Here is a 10,754-nt window from a genome sequence, read left to right on the forward strand (position 1 = left end):
TGGTAGAGAGGGCTTACAATCAGACTGTAATTTGGGATGTGCATTCTCCAGAACCCCACAACACCTAAGAAAGCTTGTGTTTCTTTCTTGTTAGTTGGTGGAGACATTGCTGTTATCTTGTTGATCACGTCTGTGGGGATCTGGCGGCATCCATCTTGCCATTTTATTCCCAAAAATTGCATCTCCTGTGCAGGTCCCTTGACCTTATTCCGTTTTATGGCAAAACCGGCCTTCAGCAGGATTTGGATTATCTTCCTCCCTTTCTCAAAAACTTCTTCCGCTGTATCACCCCACACGATGATGTCATCAATGTATTGCAGGTGTTCTGGAGCTTGCCCCTGTTCCAGTGCAGTCTGGATCAATCCATGGCAGATGGTAGGGCTGTGTTTCCACCCCTGGGGCAGTCGGTTCCAAGTGTACTGGACGCCCCTCCAAGTGAAAGCAAACTGTGGCCTGCATTCTGCTGCCAAAGGGATTGAGAAAAATGCATTGGCAATGTCAGTTGTGGCATACCACTTGGCTGCCTTTGACTCCAGTTCATGCTGAAGTTCTAACATGTCCGGTACGGCAGCACTCAATGGTGGTGTGACTTCGTTCAGGCCACGATAGTCTACTGTTAATCTCCACTCTCCATTAGACTTTTGCAGTGGCCATATGGGGCTATTAAAGGGTGAGTGGATCCTGCTGATCACTCCTTGGCTCTCCAGTCTACGGATCAGCTTATGGATGGGAATCAAGGAGTCTCGGTTGGTGCGATATTGCCGCTGGTGCACTGTTGTGGTCGCAATTGGCACTTGTTGTTCTTCGACCTTCAGCAACCCCACAACAGAAGGATCCTCTGAGAGACCGGGTAAGGTGGACAGCTGCTTAATTTCCTCTGTCTCCAAGGCAGCGATACCAAAAGCCCATCTATACCCTTTTGGGTCTTTGAAATACCCTCTCCTGAGATAGTCTATGCCAAGGATGCATGGAGCCCCTGGACCCGTTACAATGGGGTGCTTTTGCCACTTCCTCCCAGTCAGGCTGATTTCAGCTTCCAGCATAGTTAATGCTTGGGATCCTCCTGTCACTCCAGAAATAGAAATGGGTTTCACCCCTTGATACCTTGATGGCATCAGAGTACACTGTGCACCGGTATCTACTAGAGCCTTATACTTCTGTGGGACTGATGTGCCAGGCCATCTGATCCACACAGTCCAGTAAACCCGATTATCCCTCTCCTCCACCTGGCTGGAGGCAGGGCCCCTCTAATAGTGATCACAAAATTCTCCACTTCTGTCTTGTAGAAAGGGATTAGTATTCCTTATCACAGGAGCTGGAGTAAAATCAGCTCTTTCGCTCCATCTGGGAAACTGCTCGCCAGAGACTGGAGCAGCAGCTTTCCTGGGAGGATCATCCTTGACCATTGTTCTCCTCTTCAGTTCACGCACCCGTTGCTCCAGAGCTGAAGTAGGTTTTCCATCCCACTTTCTCATGTCTTCTCCGTGATCCCGCAGGTAAAACCATAGGGTGGCCCGTGGCGTGTACCTCCTATATTTTCTTTCTCGAGCAGTAGGGCGCCTTCTGTTGATAGCTGAGACATGGGTTGGTACGCGTGGAGAGCTGGATAGATCGGATAAATCGTCTCTCAATTGTTTGAACTCCTGGGACAGTTTTTCCACAGCTGAAATGATGGAAGGGGTGAGATTGTCTTCGAACTCTCGGAGTTGACGAATCAGGAAATCCACTGTTGGTGATACTCCGTCATTCCAGGTCATTGATGCCAATGTGTGGGCATATGATGATGGCGCACTCCGTGTAAGTTTCCGCCACATGGGTCGTGTACATTCGACTTCATCTGGGTCTACGGATGTGTTCCTGGAATCCGGCCTGCGATAGATCATCTCTATAATGGCTGATTCCCTCAGGGACTGGATGCCTTTCTCTATCGTGGTCCAGTTGGCTGAGCGATTCGTAATATCGTCTTTGTAGGGAAACCTTTCCTTCACAGCTGCCAGGAGCCGCCTCCAAAGACTGAGGGCTCGCTTCTCTCTTGCAATCGCTTTGTCAATTCCTCCTTCCTTAGCAAGTGATCCCAGCTGCTTGGCTTCCCTACCTTCTAGTTCGTGACCGTCGGCCCCATTGTCCCAGCACCAGAGCAACCAGGTGACAATGTGCTCCCCTGGAAGACGGGTGAAATCTTTTCGCATATTCCCTAGTTCGGTTGAGGTCCGGGGTCGAGAAGTGACCTCTTCTTCTTCTTCCTCTTCCTCTGACCCACGTAGTAGTAACTCTTGTTCAGGTGCTGTTGCATATAGTAATGGCACTGGGTCTTCATCTTTCTTCGCTTTGCGGGTTGCTCTTTGTGCCTCTCGTCTGCTTTTGCTTACAGGGGCAACAGACATTGTCACAAACTGGCCATTTGGTTTAGCTGCAGTGTCTGTCACTGTGGTTGGAGTGGCTGCAGTGTCTGCCACTAGGATTGGAGTGGTTGCAATGTCTATTGCTGGGGTTGGTGCAGCTGTTGTGCTTGGGAGTTGAGTAACACCAACAGCTGCATTATCTGTTGCTGTCGGGGTTTGAGTAGCTACTGTGCTTGTCACTGGGGTTGGTGTAGCTGCAGTGCTTGGAGTAGCTATATTGTCTGTTGCTGTCGGGGTTTGAGTAGCTGTTGTGCTTGTCACTGGGGTTGATGTAGCTGCTGTACTTGGAGTAGCTGTGTTGTCTGTTGTGGTCAGGGTCTGAGTAGCTGCTGTGCTTGTAGTTGGCATAGCTGCGTTGTCTGTTGCTTTGCCATCAGATCCAGAGACATTGTTTTCCCTTTGAAGGTGCTGGATAGTGTTGAGCAGGGCTCTGTAGGCATAGGCCAAGCCCCAGCACGTTGCCAAAATTTGTCCCTCTCTGGTATAACCAGGATGACAGCACACCTCGTTTAAGTGTTTTACTAGTTTTTCCGGATGTTGCACTTGTTCAGTGGTGAAGTTCCAAAGCACTGGAGGGGCCCACTGGCCTAGGTACTTGCCCATACTATCCCACACACCCTGCCACTCATAACTGTCCAGCCTCAGGGAAAATCTCCTGGTGGTCCTCCTATATCGTCGTCTAACCCTAGACCAGATTCGAACCTGATACTGCTGAATTTTTGACATTAAACGAAATAGGATGTTCCTACGACGGGATGGCCGTGGGTAAAACACACTCCGTATGTTTGCCAACATGCTGATCCCCAGCACAATCAGCAGGCAGGTTTCAAGGGTACTCAAAGGCCATCTAAAACCTTCAGAACTCTCAATTGCTGTTGCAAATAGGCTGGTGGGGGAACGGGGGGTGAAAGAGAATGCTTCCTTCGTAAGTTTACCCCCCGAGGAGAAAAAAAAAGATATGCAATTGCTAAAATATTTCATTATATACCTCCCAATGTATAGTGGTGATGGCCACGCTGGAAGCACAAACTAGACCAGTTTCATGATCAATGAGTCTATTGTATTACAAGTCATTACCATGAAGTACAGTGAAACAAGAACCTTAGCCCAGGCCCCCCAGCCGATAAACACTAAAACAGCAAATAGTGGCTGTAAGTAAGGTACAACATGCTGAAACTCTGAGATCAAGCACAACAAGTCTGAGAGCCAAATAATCACCATTGTGACGAGTAGTAACAATGAATGCTTATCACAATTATGATTAAACACACTCTGGTCAGATCTGTCGTTATCTCAAACTTTCATGCCCCACGTTGGGTGCCAAAAAGAACTGTCGTGGTTTGAGCCCAGCCGGTAACTCAGAACCACACAGCCGCTCGCTCACTCCCCCCCCCCCCCCTTCCTCCCCCCGCTCCCGGAGGGATGGGGAGGAGAATGGGAAGAATGTAACTCCCACGGGTTGAGATAAGAGCAGTCCCGCAACTAAGGTATAACACAAAACCACTACTGCTACCACCAATGATAATAACGATTAGTGAAATAACAAGGGGAGAGGATACAATTGCTCACCACCCGCCGACCGATACCCAGCCCGACCCGAGCAGTGATCTGGGCCTTCCGGGTAACTCCCCCTGGTTTATATACTGGGCATGACGTGCTGTGGTATGGAATACCCCTTTGGCTAGTTTGGGTCAGGTGTCCTGTCTCTGTTTCCTCCCGGCTTCCCCTCCTCCCTGGCAAACCATGAGACTGAGAAAGTCCTTGGTTGGAATAAACATTACTTAGCAACAACTAAAATCATCGGTGTTATCAGCGTTGTTCCCAGGCTGAAAGTTAAAAAACACAGCACTGCACCAGCTACTAAGCAGGAGAAAAATGACTGCTATAGCTGAACCCAGGACAACCATCTTGAAGGGGGTTTTTTGTGTGGTTTTTGTTGTTGTTGTTTTGGGGGTTTTTGTTTTGGTTTTTGTTTGCTCGTTTTGGGGTTTTTTGCTTGTTTGTTTTGGGTTGGTTTTTTTTGGTTGGTTGGTTGGTTGTTTTGTTTTGTTTTATTAGAGAACACTGAACTCCGTTTTCTGACATCTGGTCATCAGTCATTTTTAGTTTGCTTGTATTTTTCTACTCCTGCATGTCTTCAAGACCTGAGCAGGTAAAACTGAGTTTTTGAAAGAGTGAAATCCATTCCAAATCCCAAACACAGCACCACACAGACTATGAAGAGAATTAACTCCATCCCTGATAGACCCAGTACCTCTGTCCAGCAATGGATGCTCATGTATCAATAAAGCTACTATAAATCTGGTTCTAAGTCAAGTCAGCCCACAATTAATCCTAATTCAGCATGATCTTCAGCAAATCTGTACCACTAATTTGGCTCAAAATAACTGTTATCACTTGAAACTTACCAAAAAGATGCTGAACATATAGATATTCAAACAACTTTAATACCACATACTGCTAAATAGCACTACTAATGCTTCATGTATCACTACAGCATTATAACATTAAATAGAATTATCACTTTATAGAACAAAAAACTTAACTATAAATTGCTTCTTTCACAATTTCCTGCAGTTAAAGCAGCCCACGTTGTTTTCAAGCATAATTAAGAAGATAGATAGAAAGTATTCTTACAGCCTTGGATTTTCACACTGCTAGCTGCTGCTTTGTTCTGCCCAAGTATTAGCAACATTGGATGAAACTGGAGCATTTCTCGTATGTTTTCAGCAGCTCAAAAAGAAGTCTTGCCTTCTTCCACCCAGGACATAAAATAAGTGCTAGTGGCTACATACATACATACAAAATTTTACATCATAGTATTAGACAAGAGTTCAGAATCTTCAGAATTGTACTACTTCAGCAAAAGTAAAGTCTGCAACACAGGCCTTACAGTACTAAAAGCTTCCGGTTTTCAAGTACTTAATCATCTCCCAAGTGCAGATACACCAGATTAGCAGGAGACAAAAAATGCATGCAGCAACATATGGTAAAGGGTCCAAAAATTTAACAGAAGCAGGAACATCTTGTCTTACTTGGGGCTTGTACTAGGCAATTTCCAGAGGTCCCTAACAACCTCAGTAATTCTATTTGTGATCTAATACAAGTTAGAAAAGTTAATTACGATATTGAGAACAGCCAATACAAATTTTAATTTAATTGCTACAAACTATCCCCTTAAAAGCAAAGCTTCATCAAGTATCAAAACGATGATATTAACCACTTGTTACATATTACTTGATAAATAACTTTTAGACTCCCATATTCATGCGGTCCATCTCTATAAGTCTCTAAGCAAATGGCTTATTTAAACTGGCAAGCATCGTGAAATTACAGAGATGACCCACTAAAATCCCATCAAATGTATACATTCTAAACATCCATGACTTTTCAGATCATTATTCTACATTTGCACTTCAGAACAGAAAACCTGTTACTACTCGAATGTATACATACTCCACTCATGTTTGTCAAGGCTTTGTAGCAACTTTCCAACTGCAAAAAAGTAAGAAATGGTTGAATATAAACGAAAGGATCATTTCCCTCATATGAGATGGCAACTACATCACATCCTCAAGCTACTGAAGGCCAAGAGTAAGATTATGTGAAGTTAGGACCTAAAATTTTTTTCTGAGTAAGTTCCTACAGAAAGAGAAACATAAGAGTTCCACATGAAAACTGTGTACTTAAAACACTAACAAAACACAACACTTAGGGATTTAAAAGCTTTTGACCCACTACATGATAAATGTCCTTAACATGCAATACGAACAAGAGTTATTCTGGGCTGAGTCAATTATATTAAAATTGTCATGGTATAAGCCCAGCCAGTAACTCAGAACCACGCAGCTGCTCGCTCACTCCCCCCCTTCCTCTCCCCGCTCCCAGAGGGATGGGGAGGAGAATCAAAAGAATGTAACTCCCATGGGTTGAGATAAGAGCAGTCCAGTAACTAAGGAATAATACAAAACCACTACTGCTACCACCAATAATAATAATGATAAGGTAAATAACAAGGGGAGAGAATACAATTGCTCACCACTTGCCGACCGATACCCAGCCCGACCTGAGCAGCAATCTGGGCCTTCCAGGTAACTCCTCCCAGTTTATATACTGGGCAAGATGTGCTGTGGTATGGAATACCCTTTTGGCCAGTTTGGGTCAGGTGTCCTGTCTCTGTTTCCTCCTGGCTTCCCCTCCTCCCTGGCAGAGCATGAGACTGAAAAGTCCTTGGTCGGAATAAACATTATTTAGCAACAACTAAAACATCAGTGTTATCAGCGTTGTTCCCAGGCTGAAAGTCAAAAACACAGCACTGCACCAGCTACTAAGAAGGAGAAAAATGACTGCTACAGCTGAACCCAGGACAGTATCCACCCCTTATTCCACGCCATTCACGTCATGCTCAGATCCCACATTTTTCAATATACCATTGTTTTTTATCTCATATATATATACACCCACACTCACACACAGAGAGAGCTATCATTCCTTAGTCCATGGGCCAATCCCTATAAAATTGCTGTATTCATCCAGTCTATGTGTCGCATGCTGGTCAAAGGATGGAGCATGGTTTTACTCCTATTCTCAGGAACAGAATTAAGACTCAAAATGGAGTCAAGCGCCAAGGAACTTTATTTGCCCACCAACAAATTACAGAGAGAGAGAAAGAGAGAGAAGAAGGAAAGCAAGAGGAAAGAATGAGAGACAGAGAGAGAAAGAAAAAAGAAGGAAAGTAAGAGGAAAAAATAAAAGAGTTCATAGCGATGGAGCTGTGGTGTCCCGACAGTCCGATTAGTTCCAAGTTCAGTGGAGGAGATGTTCTTCCTCCTATGCTGGTTGGTGCCGTTCTTTTATATAGTTGCAAGCACATCCTCCACCCGGTGGTGGTGCACATGCCCAGTACCATCACTAGGGGGTCTTCTCCCCCCCGCCCGCCCCGTGGTTCCGTAAGGCAAACATCCTGCACCAAGGTGTCAATTGGTGAGGGATGCGGAGACAGATATCCTTCACAAGCATCTGCTGTGGGGTGATGTTGGTTTTCCTGCCGCACCGAAGTGGAGACAGACATCCTGCTGTGGCAGTGGTGTTGGCAATGTCGGTCTTCCTGCCATAGCAATGTTGAGCCAGACATCCTGCTGTTTTCCCCGACACAGCCTCTTACACCACCCCGTGGATCAACATTGCTATCTTAAAAACAGTTGTCTGTGGTGGCATGAACAATAGAGGTAGAGAAAGGAGGAAGGGAAAGAGATAGTGCTTGATGCAATAGCTGATAACATCTAATAACTAACAACATCTAATTAACTTCAGCTAACAATTAACAGCATCTAATTAACTTCAGCTAACAATTATACATAGTTAACTTTATAAAGCAACAACATCCAAGGGTTCAGGAGGGGGAGGAGAAGAAGAGGAAAAAGAAAGTTTACAAGGGCAATTACAAGGTGAGCATTTACAAGGACAAGTAACCTGTATCACAACAATAATAGTTAATACAGTCAAGGCTATACAATAAATTGGTACAAGCACTTCATGTATTCTACCATTTCCTGCTATTCTGATGGTATAATGTTGAGAAACTGCAACCCTTACGGTCCACGCGGTCTGCTGTCCTGGTCTGCCAGAGTCAGGGTCTGGATACTCAGCAGAAAAATCGATTTTCCCGCCCCTTTAACTTAAGGTGCGTGTGCTGTCTGGTTCTGGAAGCTTCTGTCCCAGATTTAGGTACAGAAAAAATGGGCAATAATACTATATAATCTGTACTACTGATGGTGTAGTTCAGCGCACAGCACGAATTTGTTTGACACCGTCAGGTGAAACCGTAGTTATAAATTGCATCCTAGGCACAACATGTTGAATCAATTGTATAAAACATGGAATAATACACGGCAAAAACATCAGCATGGCAAGACCACATAACAAATAAAATAGGATTCACTTAACCCATGGACCACCAGGAAGCCAGGAAAACATATCACTGTCCCAGCCTTTCCATGTCTGGACAGGAACATGTGTCAGCTTTCATATTCCTGCAGTAATTTGTTTAACAATTTTGCTACTATCATCAATTTTTAAACAACAATTAGAATCATTTAGTTTACCACAAACACCTCCTTCTTCGGCTAGCAGGTAATCGAGAACCATTCTGTGTTGAAATATTGCTGTTCTCATTTGTGTGGCCTGATCTGCCAATAGGTCAAGAGCATGGGCTGTCTTGTTAGTAATGATCTCTAGGACAGCTTGTAATCGAATAATGCAATTTAGATTATAGATAGGTTCTCGAGCACCGCTAATCCACTCATTGGGGTTCCAGGTGGCAGGTCCATAATGTCGTATGATATGTTGAGGGGTCCACTTATCATTGCCCCAGGTTTGATCACTTCCACCTGTTATAGATTTATCAGTGGATCGCCGATGTCATCATATATTCTAACTCCCAAACTGTCTCCATTTGTTCTGGTAATAGGAAACAGAAGGGGCGTATATAACCCACATAACAAGTTCCACTCCAATTATTTGGCAATTTTCAATAAGCATGATGACCACAAATCCAATAATGTCCTTTTAAGGCCCAAGTTCCATTTCCAAACGGTCCATCCCCTTTGTGTCTTAAACTGGAATTACAAGGAATTTCAAAAGAAGTTGTATTTTTCAAGCCCAAAGGGTGCTTAATTCAATTGTTTACCTTTTTTCCTTTAATCCAAACATCACATTTCCATGCTCCTATTGGATTGTGTCGTGGTTTGAGCCCAGCCGGTAACTCAGAACCATGCAGCTGCCCGCTCACTCCCCCCCTTCTTCCTCCCCCCGCTCCCGGAGGGATGGGGAGGAGAATCGGAAGAATGTAACTCCCACGGGTTGAGATAAGAGCACTCCCGCAACTAAGGTATAATACAAAACCACTACTGCTACCACCAATGGTAATAATGATTAGTGAAATAACAAGGGGAGAGGATACAATTGCTCACCACCCGCCAACCGATACCCAGCCCGACCCGAGCAGTGATCTGGGCCTTCCGGGTAACTCCCCCCGGTTTACATACTGGGCATGACGTGCTGTGGTATGGAATACCCCTTTGGCCAGTTTGGGTCAGGTGTCCTGTCTCTGTTTCCTCCCGGCTTCCCCTCCTCCCTGGCAAAGCATGAGACTGAGAAAGTCCTTGGTTGGAGTAAACATTACTTAGCAACAACTAAAAACATCAGTGTTATCAGCGTTGTTCCCAGGTTGAAAGTTAAAAAACACAGCACTGTAGCAGCTACTAAGAAGGAGAAAAATGACTGCTATAGCTGAACCCAGGACAGATTGCTATAGTTACACTTAATGGTTACTGTTTGGTTGGGTATGCCACTGATGGCACAAGCCAAAGGGTTAGATTCTTTCAATACCTGAGCTCCTGCGAGATCGGTATTAGACCAAAAGTTATTAAATTGTCTTTTATGTCCGGTTTCATTAACCCATGCCCAACTTAGCCTGCAAGGGACAAGCTTTTCATCAGTGGTGTTGCTAAGCAAACACCATAACACGTCACCCTCGACATGAAGAGAGTGGCAGTAAGTTGAACAATTAATGGGTCGACAGCCAGGAATAATACGATTCCCATATTTAAATGTCCAATTACACATACTATGACCCACAAAAACTCCATTGCTGTGGTTCCAATTAAGACAATATTCCCCCTTTTCTGGAACTTGAATTTTCCATGGGCTTATCTCCTTATTCCAATATAACGCGTTATTACCAATGTTTACGTCACTCAGATCACTCATGAGCCATTTTGGAGATAGTGGTTTTGATGTCCATGGCCAATCTTGGAATCCTAAAGGACTCCCACATATCCAACAATTAGCAAGGTTAAAAACATTGGCCACCTGCTGGCCTAGAGCCATAAATTCATTTTGCGACCCTCTGAGAGTGAGGGCGTGTCGTGGTTTGAGCCCAGCCGGTAACTCAGAACCACACAGCCGCTCGCTCACTCCCCCCCTTCTTCCTCCCCCCACTCCCGGAGGGATGGGGAGGAGAATCGGAAGAATGTAACTCCCACGGGTTGAGGTAAGAACAGTCCCGCAACTAAGGTATAATACAAACCACTACTGCTACCACCAATGATAATAATGATTAGTGAAATAACAAGGGGAGAGGATACAATTGCTCACCACCCGCCGACCGATACTCAGCCCCACCCGAGCAGTGATCTGGGCCTTCCGGGTAACTCCCCCCGGTTTATATACTGGGCATGACGTGCTGTGGTATGGAATACCCCTTTGGCCAGTTTGGGTCAGGTGTCCTGTCTCTGTTTCCTCCCGGCTTCCCCTCCTCCCTGGCAAAGCATGAGACTGAGAAAGTCCTTG

The 10,754-nt window shown here is 45.0% G+C and overlaps 1 pseudogene; it reads right to left on the reverse strand.

Annotated features, from left to right (window-relative positions):
* LOC115619233 overlaps positions 1-7,473 on the reverse strand; it is a 29,711-nt pseudogene extending 22,238 nt beyond the window's left edge.
* Positions 7,474-10,754: the final 3,281 nt, after the last annotated feature.

Source organism: Strigops habroptila, chromosome W (genome assembly GCF_004027225.2).
Source record: "Strigops habroptila isolate Jane chromosome W, bStrHab1.2.pri, whole genome shotgun sequence".
In the NCBI taxonomy this organism is placed as follows: Eukaryota; Metazoa; Chordata; class Aves; order Psittaciformes; family Psittacidae; genus Strigops; species Strigops habroptila.